The sequence below is a fragment of the Asterias amurensis genome, chromosome 5 (assembly GCF_032118995.1).
Source record: "Asterias amurensis chromosome 5, ASM3211899v1".
Lineage (NCBI taxonomy): Eukaryota > Metazoa > Echinodermata > Asteroidea > Forcipulatida > Asteriidae > Asterias > Asterias amurensis.
The window spans coordinates 26663681-26682441 of record NC_092652.1 but is presented as its reverse complement, the minus strand read 5'-3'; the positions used below and the strand labels follow the sequence as shown (position 1 = coordinate 26682441).

Sequence of the window (18761 nt, the reverse complement as noted above, 5' to 3'; positions counted from 1 at the left end):
CATCAAAGCAACCATACTCTATTTCAAAATTGTTCAGGGGAGATGATTTTGACATTGTTAGATGAAAATTTCATGGTTAACTACGTAGTTGTTTTATTACCTAAATACAGACATGATATTTTTCCAACTACAATTTGATTTTCTGATATTTCTTGCCCATGAAAAAATCTGAAAAAATGTGATTGAATAGCCTGAAATGTCTATTAAAAAGCCTTCCCCTTGTGAATAAGTAGGTCAGCCTGTGTAATCAATAAAATATTCCTACTCATTTGAAGTAGCCAAAGCCACATATTCAGATACAGCCTTCTGATCCCTAAACATTTTCCCTGAACTTGTACATGGTCAGGTGCATCATGTCTTGAATTTTTATTTAGGGATATAAAATAGTTGAATCTCTCTCTCTAGTCGACCGAGGTCGGAATCATGTTGAGATTTGCTCGTTCTTGTTGAACTCACAGGGTGCTAGAAATCAAAATGACTTAAATCACATTTATTGTACAGAGAGCCATAGGAATGTTGTAATATACATTCATGACTACTACTGGGTGACCTGAGTCTATCAATGTCCCAGATCTAGTCTTATTAGATTTCAGGAACCCTGCTGCTGTTCCAATCATTGATATAAGTAAAGGCCATGTCTTGGGAGAATACCAACGCAGGTGATGTGTCTTAAGATTCTACAATGCCAATTAAACTAGACTGATGTTGAATGAAGATCTATGCTTCCAATTAATCTCTGTGCATTGATCTGGTTCATAACTGCTGGGATAACTGATAATAATACAGACCCATCATAACCATCTGTGACCTTGGATACGATTATTTGATACAAGTAGAAACTATGTCCTTTACATTTCTACCAGGGCTCAAATTTGAGTGAGAAATCCAAAAGACTGATTGGCTTGTCTTTGTACATGTAGCTCAAATCTTTCTACTGGGCCATAATTTTCCTTTTTACAAGACCATATACAAAATTGGAAAACACTATAAATACAGTTTAACACAAACTGTTTTTATTTGAACAAGCACTAAGAGAAGCTTTATCTCATTTGTCTTAAACATCATTTTTTAAAGTTAAAGTTATTACACAGTGAGGTGTAATTTAAATAATACATAAGTAACCTTTGAATCTCTCAAAACTATCTCCTCTGGGGTTTAAATGTACCCTGATACGAGTCTTCTTCTCTCAAAACTATCCCCATTGGGATATGATTGTATCCTGATTCTAAAGAATCTTCTTCTCTCAAAACTATCCCCATCGGGATATGATTGTATCCTGATTCTAAAGAATCTTCTTCTCTCATAACTATCCCCATCGGGATATGACTGTATGATTGTATCCTGATTGGTTTCTTTTCCCAATAGGGATACATACTAGTCAGAAGAGCACAGTATCACTCTTCAGAATAAACAACAGCATGATCAACCAAACCTGCTGATGCACAAAATAATGTCCAACATGACGCTAAGAGCTGCATGCAAGGACTCTCTCAATTAATTCATGGAAATCAATTTAAAGTAATTGAATTAGACATTTGCGTAATCGAATAGAACTTGCATTCCACATGTGACCCGAGTCTTGAGTTTAATTTGATTTCGATTTAATGGATCTCGTCTCTCCGTCAACATTCTTATCCCCACTTTAAATCTTATCAATTGTAAAAAGGAATTTAGTATGCATGATGATTAGCACATTGCAATGTGCATTTTATGTCGACTGGGTGTTTGGCGCTCTTATTTCAGGCAACTTTTACGTTTGGTTTAGTGTAATCAAATTACAAGAACAAAAAAGTGATGTTTTTTGGGGTGTAAATTTAAAAACCTACTCAATGCATCGTGCTCATAAAATGTTTATGTAATCTCTTATTTTATGAAATCTTTTCCTTTGGATGGTATGGGTAGCTATAGCACTGACTCCAAACGGCCAAGAAAGTCTCATTTCAAAAAATTTGATCTCGATGTGAGCACAAATTCATGGACTAGGCAGAAGATTTTGCTTTTAAAAACATTTTTACCAGTCAGAAATGGTGCCTGTGGCATGATATTTTGGCTGGTAATCTTTTTCTTGTTAGCATAAATTTGTTGTGGTTATGCTCAAGCAGCTCTGTACGGTGTATTTACCTAATACATGTATGGTTAAATCTGTTTTGATGAAGGTTTCTGGGTCTACAGTTGGGCTGTTACCTGCAACCGTTGGTGTATTGTTTAAAGCCATAGGAAAAACCATGACTGTAAACATGACTGCATTTCAAAAGCAAAGCAGACGGCACTCAATGTTCATTGGTGGTTCTTGTTTATTAATGTTGGTGTAGCAGGTGTGTTCAATCACGGTAGATTGGAGTTGATTTTGATTCTATTTGGGCTATCTTTCCTATTGAGTGATTCAACAGGACATTTATGTCACACAGTGGCATGACTCTGAATATTCAACATGCCCTGTGCTTTCGCTTAGGTGCCCTTTGCGAAGTTCTAATACTTATCTAAATTCTCCCCATTGAAGTCCCCCTTACTAGAGGCAAATTGCTGTACCCCTTTAAGAATTCAAGGCCTGTTACATGAACATTGAATACACAGTTGATGTAATGCATGATACATATAAATATTATTATTAATGGTGTATTTTAATCTGAATAAAAAACAACCAAAAGGTTGACAACATTCAAATTTACAAAGTTTTTACAGAATTAAGAAAAATGGAATTAACAATAAACAGACAAAATCTATAGATAAATACACAAAAATTTAAAGAAATAAAAAATCATTAACTAGCAGAAACACGCCATAAAAATGGCAAAGACATACATCAAAAGTTATTTCAATATTCTAGCTAATGAGGGTATCGTGGATTACTATAGCGCTCAGTTTTGCATTTAGGTATTTGAAAGCTAGTAGTTGAGGCTGCTCTGAGTATTGTCACATTTCTTAATTTTGAAATAGTATTCTATTAAAAATTAAAGCATGATTTTATTTTCCTATGTAACTTCATGTTGACTTTCATTTGGTTACGCTAATCATAGACCCATGCAAAAGAACTGGTAATTAGACAGTCAATAACATTATAAAGGCATTTACTTGATACTCATGCCCTTTATGTTTATGGACCCCTCACAGACGCTGGGTCTGCCATTTCAAGGGATCAAAAAATCACAAGCTATAACAACGAAGTAGGTGGTGCACTGTGGTACATAACACTTGTCCTACATGTTTCTGCAGGAACTGCAGGCATGATGCAGGCAGGCATTAAATGCGCTCAGTAATTTTGACTCCCAATTTAGCATGTAGCCGATGACATTATTTGCAGGGTCTTTGTAAATAGATTCTTCAATCATCATCTACGTGTACATGTTCATGGATGTATTCCTTGCTCTTTGGTATACGCAATGCATAGGGTATGATTGATGATATTATTAGCAGTCAGACACTTCATAACAAAGATTCTGAATCAATAATCAATTAAAGGATCCACTTACACACACTGGCTAGCATTTTGCCCTACACCAGGCTGAACACAATGAATTACATGTTAGCCTTTAAGCTGCAACACTACACAGGAAAACCCAGCAAGCTTAGCTAATACTATTACTAGTATGGTATTCTTGTATTGTCCTAGAAGGACAGTTTGGATTACACATTTATACACTGAGTGTGTACATGTATAGTACATGTATGTAAAACCATGGAGGAAGTTTTCCTGGTGGAATAAATGTGGAAGACCAGACTAGCTGCCAATTGTCTATAATTTGATTCCATTAACCTGAATTTACAGTATTTTTTCCATTAACCTGAATTCACAGTATTTTTTAACCGCATGCGTGTGCAAACCAAATTTACGTGAAGCGGAATGTCAAGTAAGACCAATGTATAAAAACCACTATTTCATTTCATTTAAAAATAAATAAAAAAGAGTGGATAAACTAGATTAACTTTTTCAAGGAGGAAAGAGTCAGACTAATGTCCTTGCTTCGTAGAAAAACAAAAACATTCATAAATTTTGTCTTGTAACAGTTGAGCCTCATTATATATAACCTTGAGTGAAAAATCAAAATAACAAATTTATTAATATTTTATCATTGAACCAGTTGTGCCTCATTGCAACCTTTTAGTTCATGTGCACAATTCATGTAGCATGGATAAATGAACATGATGTACGTTTTCTGCAGGTTTTTTTAAGACTCAGTCTTGTACCATGGAATTGCTTGTGCGTAGCAAACACAAAAAACCTCACACACAAACATTTCTATCACTCTTTGCAACTTCAATTTGTCCAAATATTAATGATTAAACTTAGGCGGACAATGCTGACAAAAGGAGAATCGATACCTCTACTTAACATTTCAAATAAAACCATGCCCAAGGGTTTGTTTGAGAGTGTTCAACATTGTTATGGACTTATTCATATGTAAATATTCAGTTCAACTAAGTCAACATTAGTTTAGTCTGCTCTACACATAGTAATAAGTCGTGTGAGCATCGCTGTGGCTACATGCATGCTTTTCCAGCCAGGACAACTTTGGAAGAGTAGTTAGGTTAGGTACGACATAAAGTGCAATCCACTTTGACAAAAAACCTTGATGGGCTTTCCAATCATTAATTTATACATAATGTACATGGAGATGTCTATAATGATATTTTTTCCAGCCTCAAAATAACCCACGGCGCACCCTAGGCAATTGCCGTGATGCAATGTGCTTTTGCTGTGGTGTCTTTTGCAAAGTTCCAATACAAATTGACATTTTCTTGAGGGTACTGAGGTCAGTTTATACCTGTATGCTTTGATTTTGAAAGGGCAAGGACACCAAGGCATTTTCTCCTCTGTAAAGGGGTATCCTATGAGGAAATTGTAACTTCTACGGTCGAGCATTTAAAGGCACCAAGGCAATGACAACAGGGCTTGGAGGCAATCACCTTCGTTGCCTCCGTGATGTATCAGGCCTGTCTGTTTCAGCTTATAATGTCATAAAGCAATGCCTCTATAGTCCTTATTCACTTTACAATTTATTGTAAAGGCTGCATTTTAATCGTGCTAAAAATATTTCAAAAATATTAACCAATCAGTCAGAAATTGATCACAATCTTTTCATTTATTTACTTTTTGCAAGATGTGGTCAGCAGACCATATCCCAATTTGCATAGCATCCTTACAAATTAACAAAAACTAAAAAATGAAAGTCGTGAAGTGAATTAATTATGATCCTTGTTAGGAAGCCATAAAGGGTTTAATTACCTCTAATTCACAGGCTTGATAATTTTTCGTTTGAGTTAGTTTTCTGATAATTTATTCATAACTAAGCAATTTCAGAATAAATCCCCATGGTTGAGAGAGGTTTATAAGAATGGACTTGGGACTTCCAATCCAATTTTGAATTCCAATAGCATTCGTGTAGTTAAGACTATAAGAGCTTAAGTTCGCAATTAGTTAAAGGCAGTGGACACTATTGGTAATTACTCAAAATAATTATTAGCATAAAACCTTACTTGGTGACGAGTAATGGGGAGAGATTGATGGTATAAAATATTGTGAGAAAAAGCTCCCTCTGAAGTGACATCGTTTTCGAGAAAGAAGTAATTTTCCACGAATTTGATTTCGAGACCTCAGATTTAGAATTTGAGGTCTCGAAATCAACCATCTCAACACACACAACTTCCTGTGACAAGGCTGTTTTTCTTTCATTATTATCTCGCTACTTCGACGACCAATTGAGCTGAAATCTTCACAGGTTTGTTATTTTATGTATATTGAGATACACCAAGAGAGAAGACTGGTCTTTGACAATTACCAATAGTGTCAAGTGTTTTTAAAGTGGCTGTTCAAAGTTGTAAAATGTTTTTACAGTCATACAAAGAGTATAATACTGTCATTGATAGGGTAGGGCTGTGTACAACTTTAAAATGTACCACGTGTACACCCATTTAATAATGTTATACGTGATTGGTGGAGCTGACCAAAATACAAACAGTATTCATGTTTGTGTGTTCTTGGTATCTATACATGAAATAACAAACCAGTGACAATTCTGGGCTTACTCCGATTTTTGAGAAAATAGTGAAAATCATGCACCATTTTTAGCATGTAAACACATCCTCTTTATTTTTGGTCAGCTTACAAATTAGTCTCCATTAATGTGGGTTAAACTTTGATAGTTTAAACAGTCTGCAAAATGTCATGAGGAGCTGAAATTGATGCATGGTTTTGATAACTCCTAGGTTTATTAGGGACCATCATCCAAGGGTAGTTGAACCAATGATGTCCAGACTCCCTACACTCATCACCTGCTAAAGATTTCTCTAATTACTAGACCAGTCCCTGATATTAAACCCAGAAATGATATGCTGGTATATCATATGATACAAGATGTCTGTATGAAGCAGACATGATTAATCCCTGTGTGTGGAATGCACTTTATATACACACTTCCACATGTAGGTGATTTGCCTATGGCTGGTCGTGTATAGAACTTAGAAGACTTTATTAGGAAACTACAGTATGGCATAAACAAAATCTGATGTATGATTACACGTTGTACTATACCTACCATGGTACTACTGAGCAGAGAGCAAGATTGTTGGTTCAGAAACCAGTTCCAGGGGTGCATAGTCTTCTTTAAGATTTTTTTTTCACAAGGCTTTGGGATGAGAGCATGGAGCAGGGAAGAGTGAGGCGGTGGGTTCATGACTGGCATGACATACATACATGTACTGATGCAGTACGTACAAGTGAACATTGTCAAGTGTATAAAAGAACAAAGGGAAATCTATGCTTCACACATAAGGGCCTATATGATGTTGTTCTGACTGATCTTATAATGTTGGTGAGAAAGCTTTTCCAGGGGTGCATCTAGTTTTCTTTTAACAAAATTCACAAGGCTTGGGGATGAGAGTGAGGGGATGGGACGGTGACTGACAATACATGCTGTTCATGTACAAATGAACATCGTACATGTTATCTGAATTTTAAGTTGTTTTCTAGTTATTGTAAACAACATGATGTACATGTACATGAATGTAGCCTACATGAATGTGCACATGTCATACTGTCATAGCTGTTATTTATAGCCTTACACATTTTATATTTCATTACGGAAATGTGTTTGAAAAATTATAAGATAATATTTAAAACAATATCTCAGCATCATTACCACAACGAAACAATTTCTTGCATTATCTATCACATTGCACTGTTAAAATACTTACTCATATGCAACTATGATTAAGAAGGTTATTTTTTAAATGTTATCAGCTGTCTTTTTTATGGTAGTAAATGTCAGGTGAACTTTGTGACGTCAGAAACGGTACACCAAACACATTTTGTTGTTAAGTTCTTTTATTTTTTTTTTGGCATAGCATATAATCGAGCACAGTCAGTCGTAATCAATTTTTTTCAATGAATTATTTTTTGGTGTTGAGATTTTTACCGACTGTTTTTCTGGGTTTGCGGCAAAAAGGACATTATTCACGGCCAGGGTTGTGCATCTATGTTTCTGTCTGATAAAAGCATGAATTACATGTGACACATGTGCATTGCTTTTCCCGCATTATTAATGTTATTGTCTGCATATCTTCACCATTTTCTCATTCAAGTAATTTAAGAAATATTTGGTACAAGTTGCAATTTTTTTATTGTTTAGTTACTTTTTGTTCTGTTTTAAGTTAAATAACATGTAGTTTATTTCATTTGGCATTTTTGTAATTTCAAATGTATTTGTTTGATTTCATTTGTGTTTTTATTGAGAATTCTTTCCAATGGTATTAATAGATGCTTGGGACTTTGTGATTCTTGTTTTTGCATGCATGTTTATTTCCTCCTCTGTATGTATTGTCTGTTATGCATGCTACCAAATAATGAAAGAGAGATGTTAATGTAGACAATGCCATACCCGAGACCAACCTCCTAAAACCCTGAAATCACTGAAACCTGAAAAATATGGTTTGAGGATTTGCGAGTGTGTTGTAGACCATCAGAGCTGGTAGTGTACAAGTGTTCTTCTAGGTCGCCATAATGTAAGATAGTTAATCTTGGGAGCAATCTTGTGAAGAAGATGGATGTTAAGGAGCAAACACTTTGCTTCTTATCCTGCCAAGAGAGGGCGCATTGCCATCTTCATGTATTGAAATCGAATCTTGAGAAAACGTTACTACAGCGTAAAAGGTCCAGCATGTACACAGGTGCATGCCCTTATGGTCAAGTGCCCACTGGAGGCACATTCATTAGAACTTACCTAATTGGTTTAGCTAGACAGCTGAACAACCAATTAATGGGAGTACATGAAAGTACCATGAAGGTAAGATTTAATGATTAGGGTCATGTTGACAAACAAATGTTGAAAATGAAGCAACTGCATTCTCTGGGATTCATTTCTCTGAGTGTGGAGGATTCCGGACTGTGGAAAATGAGATCATGAGCAGGGTAACATACTAACAGTAATGCCAACACAAAGTGATAAGTTTAGTACAATCACTCGGCGTAGTTTAAATATTTATAGTTTGAAAATTTTACCAACTTGTCACGGGACGTAACTTTGTAATATTAATAATAACCCAAAGCAACAAACTTAAGATAATCTATGTAGCTTAGATGATTTTAGTTTGGTTTATTGCTGGTAATTCCACTGTATGTTTGTCATCAACATTGGCATGAACATTTGTAGAATATAGTCAATAGTTGTTGGTGATTATTAAGACAAAGGCTGTGGGTCTTGCAGGTTTTGGTAATAAACCTACGACTGCGTAGGCCTTGTGTCAGTGAAATAAGAGCACAATCTAAACCCCAGTTGTGTGTTTCTTTCACTTTTTTTATTTCCATTGCAGCTAGCCGTTCGTGCCTCGTTTCACCCCTGCCCTCCCTGAGACCAGAGGGGTAGTTCCATAGGCACAAAGGTCACTCAAAATCTAGCCAACGTTTTATACTTTTTCAAACCGCCTTTCGTGTAACATGCCATCTGTTGCTTTGTGCCATTTCTTTCTCATGTTCCCTGCATAATTAATTCCTCAATTAGCAGTTTTTCACTCACATTTTTGATCTCTAGGTATACTTCTCACAATCACTTTGTGTTTTTCCGTTTGTGCTTCCAGTGCTAGTTTACATAAACATGTGTGTGACTGTGACGGCATGTCATTTTGGCAGGTTGAACTAAATCTAATCTTTAGAGACAAGGAATAAATGATTGTATACTAACAAACATATTGAGGTTGCTTCATTTCTGTTTTGGCGCTGTCTTTGCACATAGCTTACACTGTAACATCTCTATCCATCGTTGCATCCTAACACCCGATCAGAAGTATGCACTTACCATGGTGACAGTTTTTACACTTGAGGTATTCTTAGGACTTAAACTCATCATCTTGAGGTGGCATTGTTTGGAAAGACCTATTCATGCATTAAAGAAACTCAATTGATTGTCAAATTTAACATGTTCGTTATTGACGATTCTTTTGAGTAATTTTATTCGGGCCACAGACCAACGTCCATAATACATGTACTTAGAACAAGTGTGCAAACCAAGAATATTTGCTCAGAGTCTCATTACTGAAAAAGCACAACTTTTGAGGCAAGTTTGCGGGGACGTTCTTCAACACTGTTAGATCTTCTGCAGACAATTGTGATTGAAGCGACAGTAGTGGTGGTGAAAAATTTTGCTTTTCCAACCAATTTGTTTTCAAATTGTGCGTTAATTTATATTGTTAAATTACTCTTTGAAAAACAGGGTTCGCAGCAATATCTTCCCCAATCGGTTGTTGACAGATTCTTGAACTTTTTGGAAATACTCTTTGAAAAGCACATTAGGTTTCCCAAAAAATTAAAATGACAATAGTTTGCATTCAAGAGTATGTAAAGTGTCATGGTTTATCAAAATGTTTTACTCTTCGATGGATATTGAAACATACAGTTACAAAACAAAGTAGGTCTGCTGAGGTTGTGTACTTGAACAACAAAAAACAAGTTAAACACGTTGCATGTTTCTGTGTTCTCACTTACTACAAGACAGTTTTAAATGAAGTCAGTTTGTTTTGTTGGATTATTTTTGTTTGTTTTGAAGACAGGAATTGCAGTATTAACTTGGCTGCCTCTGCATGTTTCCTTATTGTGAATGTTAAGCTGCTTGTGCTTCACCATTATGGCATCGTGGGTGCTTTATTATTCAGCATTGCACTTCATCACTCTTTCTCCTATCTTTCCCTTCATCTTTCAACTTTTGAAATCTACTAGAAATAATTTTTGGGGGTGAAATTTGTCTGAATATTTCCAGCAGGCTCAATGATTACTGCTCATTTTTCACAAAGTGCTTGTCTCAATCATCTACAAACGAAGGCAACATTATTTGTATACTTCATATTAACATTACATATTGAAGCCACATACAATGTACACTCATTACCATTGCTAATTTGGCATACAGTGTAGGTTGTGAATAGTCTATGGTTACCACAGTTCACTCTCTTACTTGATAGAATTGGAAAAACTAATTAGATTGAGTGTCACGCTTCATTACCCAGCATGACACACAGAGATGACAACCTAAAAATATGACAATAAATTTCCTTTTTTGGTTCACAGTATTTGTGTATATTACAAAGGAACTAATTACAAAGAAGCAAAATGTCATTTTGTAATTAGCAATTGTCTTACAAATATATGAAAATGTGCTCATCTGAGTAACCTCAGATTGTGAATAATATAAACTTAACATGTACAGTAGCTGTCGCAAACTGCTTACCAACCAAAAGGACCATTGTTGGTATAATGCAAACAATAGTTAATGGCCTGACATTTCAACCCGAGCAGAGTCTTTCTCGAAGTCTGAAAAAACACCCCATAAACACCACAGATTGTAATGCATTGAGCTCTTTTTATCAGAGCAATGTGTCTTTCATTTTGCCTTTTCCAAAACACCAAAAAGTTCAATAGCATGTTTGGTAATCAAGCAGTTTACACTACGTATCACACCATGCAATCCAAGAATCAACACATTATTGTTGACCTTGGTGATCCAACTGACTTTTGGAAAAGTAAATAAACAACAACTGTCATGTTATACATTTTTCGGTAGATCTTCAATACGAAATTGATCATGGCAGAAATATTCTAAGAATACTACTCTTAGTATTTACAGCAAGATGACCTTTTGAAACCATTCAATATAATGGGTCGTGTAGGGTGGCACAACTGTGCAATGTGTGTTCAGTGTGGATGCATTCACCACATGATATCATAATATTGCAGGGTGGAACAGTGTATCTATCATTTAAAACCCACAGTGGATGACATTGAATGGTCAAACAGTAAGAGGGTTGACTGTTTACTGTGTGTGCATTTATTTCATGATATTGCAGGCCAACATATGTATAACAACCCACAGTGGTTGATATAATGGTCAAACAGTGGGAGGGTTGACTGTTAACTGTGTATGCTTTTCCTGCATGTACATGATATCATAATGCAGGCTGGCATAGTTCATCTGTCATTCAAAACCAACAGTGGTTGACATTGAATGGTCAGACAGTAGGAAGGTTGACTGTGTACTGTGTAGATGATTTCAAAACGGCATATCTTTCAAACTCATACTTGATGAAATTGAATGGTCAGAGAGTAGGAGGGTTGACTGTGTACTGTGTAGATGATTTCAACATGGCATATCATTCAAACCCACAGTGGATGAAATTGAATGGTCAGATAGTAGGAGGGTTGACTGTGTACTGTGTAGATGATTTCAACATGGCATATCATTCAAACCCACAGTGGATGAAATTGAATGGTCAGATAGTAGGAGGGTTGACAGTGCACTGTGTTGATGCATCACCACAATTGCAGCCTGGCACAGTGTATTATTATCATCAAAACCCACATCTATCAAAAATTCTCCAAGAAAGCTAAATAAAATTGCTATCACTTTAAGAAGACAAGAAGTGTGATTAATATACCAGTGTTAATCCTTCACTTTAATTTCTCTCTTAATTTAACCTCGCTTACGTCACAAACTTGATTGGTGCACAGGGTTCATGTTTTACAATCATAAATAATTTCCATAAGTTGCATGCCTTCAATTTTCGAATCCTCCTCACCCTATACCGTCCCCTGGAGGTTGTTGTCTAATTAAAATCAAAACCCTGCAGCCACTCCAGAAGTGGGCGACAATTTCATTTAATATTATGTTAACCTCGGAATATCTCCATGCCAACGTGTGGTGCTGTGCTGATTGGAAACGGTTGCCCCCCAGTTTCATTTAGTTTTTTTTTAATGATATTGCTGTCGATCAGCAGTCTGACTATTTACATGAACTGATCAATCATTTTTGATGAATACACAAACAAATTAATCCCTGCTTGCATTGCTTTTGCCAACGAATGCTCACAGATAAAATAAAAATAAATTCCTCATTTTTAATTGCATAATGCATGCCAGGCCGTGTGTATGTAAACTGCATTTTCCTTTCCTGCTTGGGTTCATCAATTTAGCTTCACATTCTACATGAACTATTTAGATAAGATCAGCTAAACCAAATAAATAAATAAATAATTGTAGTCGGGGACTGTCTTAAATGTTTTCTTAAGGATAAGGAATAAGGATGTGATGAAAAGTAACAAGAGGAAGAGCATTCTAAGCAAATAATGTGCAAAATTGTCTTTCAAACGAAACTTTGATTGGAATTCTGCCATTTATAAACCGTTTTAGAAAGGTTAAATTCTGCACGGAAATGGGGAAACAAGTTTTTGTGGTAATACTTGCAACAGAAATGAGCAACTAATTTTGGCAGGGACTATTTGATTGCTAATGGCCTTCCAGTACTGAGAAAGAGTACTCTTGTGTGCCTGAAAGAAAAGGCGTCGAGCCTTATACCTTTCATACGGGAATACAACAAATTGGTTACCAAAATTACCCCTACTTTTTAAGCAAGGACTTAAAACTAGCTCAGGATTTTTACTGTTTGTCACAAAGGTGGATGCCTTTTCTCTCTTGTTCACACGGATCACAGGCAGTAAAAATAATCTCATTTGGAGTGTATGCAACATTGTCATAATAATGCTTCTATACATTATTTGCAGTTATAACATCCTTGTAAACATGTACATAGGTCACACACGTAATTAGTTTTCCAGTAGAATGAGGGTTTACTAAAATACAAGTCTGCTGTCTTCTGTACAGGATAGACTAGTGCTGGGAATGATAACAGTTTAACTGGTTAACCAACCTAAAATTATACTAACCCAGTTAAATACATGTGTGTTAATCCAAAACATAATAAATCATGACCTTTAGTTTTATTTTCATTTGCAAAGGTATAAGAATAGAATTTGGGTTTGTTATTGAAGGTATAGATTGAAGCTAAACATATGGAAGACCTGAGGTCGATTTCGCAAAGAGTTAGGACTCGTCTTATCTCGAGTTAGGACGAGTAACTTGCCTAACTTGGGATTAATCTTAAGGTCTGCATGCTACAGTGCAGGGTTGGGACTCGTCCTAAGTCCTAAGATTAGTCTTAAGTTAGGAAGAGTTTGGTGAAATCGACGGCTGTTCGTTTTATTTTTGCTGTTGTTAATTGTCCTGTTCTGTGTGATTGGAGGATTTTCATAGGATTTTGGTTAATCAGTTCACTTAACGTTAAGATGTTAACGAAACATGACTGCATTCACACCCAGCACTAGAACTAACCCAATGAAAACTCTGCACCTCCCCAACCTCCCGTTCTTCTTTCATTCTTTCACTTGTAATTGGCCAAATGATTGCTGTTATTGTTAATGTCATCAATAATTGACCAACCAAATGGAGATACTGTCATCATGAATATGCATGTTCTTTGTGAATAATTGACACTTGGGAGTGTCGACCTACTTTATGTTTAATGTGCTCTGAAAACACAAGTTAGATTCAACACTTGTGCTCAATTTGACCAGCATGCTTCAAGCCTCAATAACATGAGAAACCAAAACTTTACTTCTAGAATATTTGGAAGTACATCAGTCATTAAAAGACAGCTTATCAGGTCGTGCTAAAACAGTTTGCTTGGATAGTTTATACAGGTATCTGAGCCTGCTTAAAAGAGTGTTGAGGTTCGTACAGGCTGGGATCGTGCCAAGGCTTGTTGATTGGACAATTATAGTCTCTAAAAATTATAAGTAAAAAATGCCGCCACAAAAATAACAAATGAATGCGTGAGTATAGATTTCCAACAATAAGTAGTAAATACCTCTGTGAATAGTGTCTGCTACACACAAACAATGCATGATCTCTTGACTTTGTTTCCCATTCTTCACTTTTGGACCAAGCACTTCAATACAACATGTAAGGGTATAGCAAAGAGGACACAGTCGAGCCCTTTTATCACAGTTGACGATATTTATTTTACGAAAGAGAAGTTTCAGTTTCTGTGAACAGAGTGCGGACCAGTGAAACTCCACACGACAGATAAAAGCAGCTTTTATGTACAAAAGTTTGTGACAATCTTGTTGAAAAAGGATGGAGATGATCTTTGCACTGACTTCATTGAGTCAGTGAAATTTAATATTAACTTTCGGGAAATTGCCTCAAAACATGGTTGTGGAAAGAAAAAAAAACACCACAGCGGGAAGTCAAAGATCGAATTGAAGCAATTTATAGATTTGATTCCTTTGATCTTGGGAAGATTAAAGCATGGATTGATTTCATGCTGGTTGAAAATGAAATATCAAAAGTCTGACCTTAAATTTTTGGCAGGAAATGGGATTCGTAGAGGTTCTATCACCATGGTTATGACTGTCTTTGTTATACCTTTGCATTATATGGCTTGATTGAAAGCCTTATATAACACCGAATCGCCCTCCTCATCTAACTGCAAAGTGTCCACATTTCTCTTACAGGCTCGGCAAAGAGTCCAGAAAAGGCCAGAGACTTAAATTGGTTGTTTCATGTATGCTGCCATTTTTCTGTTGTTTATTTAAAATATAACGTAGTCATTTTTTATGAATGTAGTACTTGCTTGAGTTAGTTTCAATTTGACCCATTCCACTATTGGATTCTTCATTGGCTGTCAAGCATGATTTATCTTGTTGTTTGTCTTTAATTTAGCACCTGATTTCATCCACCCATCCATCCATCAAATCCTTGCATACTGAATCCACCCATCCTTCCCTCTTTATTTCATTATCATCCTCTTCCCATCATCAAATCTGTTGAGCACAAACATTCACTGATCCCTTTTTCTGTGTAACTGTCAAAACTTGAAACTTTGTAACCTAAATGTAACCTCAAACCTTCCCAAATCCATCCTCATAATGTGATACGATCGAGCAAAATGAGTCGTTTGTCGGAAATACCAGTATGGAGAAACAAGCCAAAACAGGCCAACAGGGGTTAAATTTTCAAAAAAGAAATTTGTTTTAAAAATTTGCCAAGGTATATCTTATTTTAAATTGGAAACTTCCTTCCTGATAAATAAAATTGACATTGAAATAAAATGATGTACTTTCAATAAACAACTCCACTTTAATCCCCCTTCTGTCAGTTTTTATCTCTCGCCTTTCTTGGTGGTGCTACTTTCACCAACTTTTAAACCAAAGGTGGTACAGTTTCAAAATTCAAATATACAAAAAAGAAAAATTACCTGGGTTGACAAACAACTCATTTTGCTTGATTGGTTTACATATGTTTGGCACCAAAGCTTTTGAGATTCTGGTCATGTTGGCTCTTTGATTTAGTTTATAGGCAAAACAAGGCATGAGTTTCTTAACATGGGTTGGGATAGTTCTACGTTGCAGTAGGAAGATAGCACATTTCAGTGAGATGTCTTTGAAGTGCGACACATCTTAATAAGTGTTGTGAGATTTTAGTCCCACTGTTTGTTGATGCAGTCACATTGATTCCTCCAAACTTTTACACTCGATGAGAAGTAAATTATAAACTTTCAATCAACAAAAAATTAATTCCTCACTTTCATTTTAAGTAACCAAGTTTTCATCTTAAAATCATTCAACAAATACAAAACTGCTGGCTATTTCAACGGTAATTTTCTTGAAAATTCCAAATAGACATTCTAGCTCAAATTCAAAACACTTTGCAAGCAAGAACTCAATCAAATATAAATAGAGAAATTATATAAATAATAATTTGTTCACCCTATCAAGTTTTACGACTGGTTTTGTGTTTAGCCATTATTATATCATAAAAGATTCATGCATGTATACTGAACATGCCCAAAAGTGCATACCTCCCACGTATATGATGTTCACTTCAGCTGTGAGGCTACATAAGTCGTAACTTAATACTGGCGCTATATATGGACAATTATACCATAGAGCTCTAAGATAATTGATTCTAGTATAGGATTGGAATAACATCTGTAGTCATGTAACTCTTTCTCTTTGTTATCACCCAGTCTGTTTCATCTCCCCCCCCCCCCCCCCTCACACATACACACATATACTTCATGATAATATTTAGCCAGAAAGCAAGTTTCATTCCTTTAAAAGTATAGACACTTTTTGGGGAATGTTGCAAAAATTTGATGCAAACAAAATTCTAAACTTTGATATCCCTATAGAGGCTATTCATATCTGTAGAATACTCACAATTTGCCATGACCTGACGTTCAGTTAAAATATTTGGAAACAAAAATTCTAAGAATGGATTTGGTTTTGTTATATAAATGCATACAGTACGTTGACATGGGAAGCATTGGAAATGTCAAATCAGGGCATGACCTTTATTATGACCTTTTTGTTTGAGCGTAGTAAGTTAAATCCTGTGTCAGCCTGTTGTGGCCATGCGCTATGGGCATTTTGGTAGAAGCCACTCACAGCCACAATGGTGTTGTGCTACAGTCCATTTGCGGCTGCGATTGGTATTTTTGGATATGCCATATGCTGCCAATTGGCTATTTTTGTACCCGCTGTTTGTGTGCGGCTATGGGCATTTTAGTAAACACTCTCAAGGTATAAAAGACACATATACCCATCATTTTTTAAAAACCATTTTCTCGGACCATACACTAAAACTTAGTTCCCGGATTGAGAATACAGATGACATTTTGAGGATTTGAAATAACCCACCGCACCCACAGCAGTTGCTGTGGTGCTCTGTGCTTTTGCTGTGGTGCCTTTTGCATAGTTCCAATTTAAAAATGTCCTTACATAATTATAGAAGCGCCGTTAACCAGAAGAAATATACTATGCCCCTTCAAGAAACAAAATTCAAGGCCAGCATTGTTGCCTTTCTCTGAATAAATAGAGCTTTCCTTCAAATGCTTAGGCAAACATCTGAGGTTTATGTGCACTTGATTCAAGACTTGAACTGTTGCCAACAGCTAAAAGAATAAACATCAGATACATTCGGGTATATTTCACTTTCATGTTCATGTATCTGGTTGAGTGCACTACATTGAAACGGTTTATTACCTAAGATCCGTGTAACAAACTGTACTCGTTTGAATGTACATCATGTTTGACTCAGTAATGCTCGTCTTCGTAATTAATCTTTTCATGACTCATATTTCATCTCTTGGGGGCGGATCCAGAGTAATAAAGAAGGGGGTGAAATGTCATTACCTTTTTGGTCATTATGTGTTCAGTCAAAAGCGTTTCAAAATTAAACCTGTTTGCTTTGATTTTACCACACCCCCTTTCAAAAAAGAAAGATAATTCCAGGAGTTTGTTAATATTTACAAATAATGAGAAAGCTAACAACTTCATGAAAATGGCATCAACAAATATAGTTACCTTCTGGAAACAAAAATGTAGCAAAAAAAAAAGAAGCAGGGATAGAAAATCATGCCAATCCACCAAAAAAAACCATCAAATTTTCTCTTTGATGATTAATGAGATAAATAATTTCATTGACATTTATTCCCTTCTTTTTCTCCTGGATTAACCATTGTCATCTTGCTCACACACCCACACAACTGTAACACCCCACCCCTCCTCCGACCCCCTCTTTCTCCCTTGAAACAAAAACCCAGCCATACCCCCCCTGTCCACCACTACTAACCACGGTTTGCTGCATTTTGCTTTGTAATGGAGGTATAAACATAAAGTCTGCATGCTCAAATAAACATCGCTCCTGTACACAAAATAAAACTTATAGGTTTTTCTCTATATCCCTGATCAGATTTTTGTTTCTGCATTTTCTTGTATTGCCCACAGTAACTTCATGCCAGAAGCCGCATTGCTGCAGGTACTTGTTTTAAAGGGAATATTATCTCCTTTCTTGTTCTCGGACGCTTTTAATGATTTTTTTGAGAATTGATAGTGAACTTTTTCTATCATGTGTGTTTTCCTTGTGGGGTTTTTGAGTAAATTGATGAGTAAAATTGCACTAGAATCAGATTGACTTATTAGAATGATTTTTGGCTCAATGCATTTTTTGTTTGTGCATGAACTTCTAATTGATGTTTTTAATTTAGTTATTTTTTATTTGTTCATTTATTTTCACATTATTCATACAGTGAAGGGAAGATGTGGGTAATTTTTGGGAGAGTCTGGTGTTGAGTTATAACATCAAAAACGCTGTATTTCATAATCAAAAAGTGGTGGTGGCTTGCTGGTTTTGCAGAGAATATATTTTTTATTGTAACACTACCTGAGGGTTATTGTGGTATAAGTAGTGTATTCCCATAGACCGATCAGGGTTTGGCCTCATGCCTGGCCCATTTTAAGCAATGGATTCTAAAATTCATGGAATCTGTAGGCCTGTATGCTTCATTTTTTGAAAGGGCAAGGGCACGAAGGCATTTTCTCCTTGGTAAAGAGCATCCTATTAGGATATTGTAAATTTTTGCTGAAGCCTTTTGAGGGCACCA

General features: G+C 35.9%; 1 protein-coding gene across 4 annotated transcripts in view; it reads left to right on the top strand.

The window, feature by feature from the left end:
- Window positions 1-18761, top strand: part of LOC139937723 (uncharacterized) — a 44285-nt gene that overhangs the window by 7593 nt on the left and 17931 nt on the right. For 2 of the 4 annotated variants that reach the window (XM_071933009.1, XM_071933008.1), the window contains exons 3-5: window positions 8806-8874; window positions 14830-14879; window positions 18106-18136. The exons of 1 other annotated variant lie outside the window; for it this stretch is intronic. The gene's annotated coding sequence lies outside the window, so the exon portion shown is untranslated. The remainder of the gene's footprint in view (window positions 1-8805; window positions 8875-14829; window positions 14880-18105; window positions 18137-18761) is intronic. One more of the 4 variants, XM_071933010.1, reaches the window with a different exon arrangement.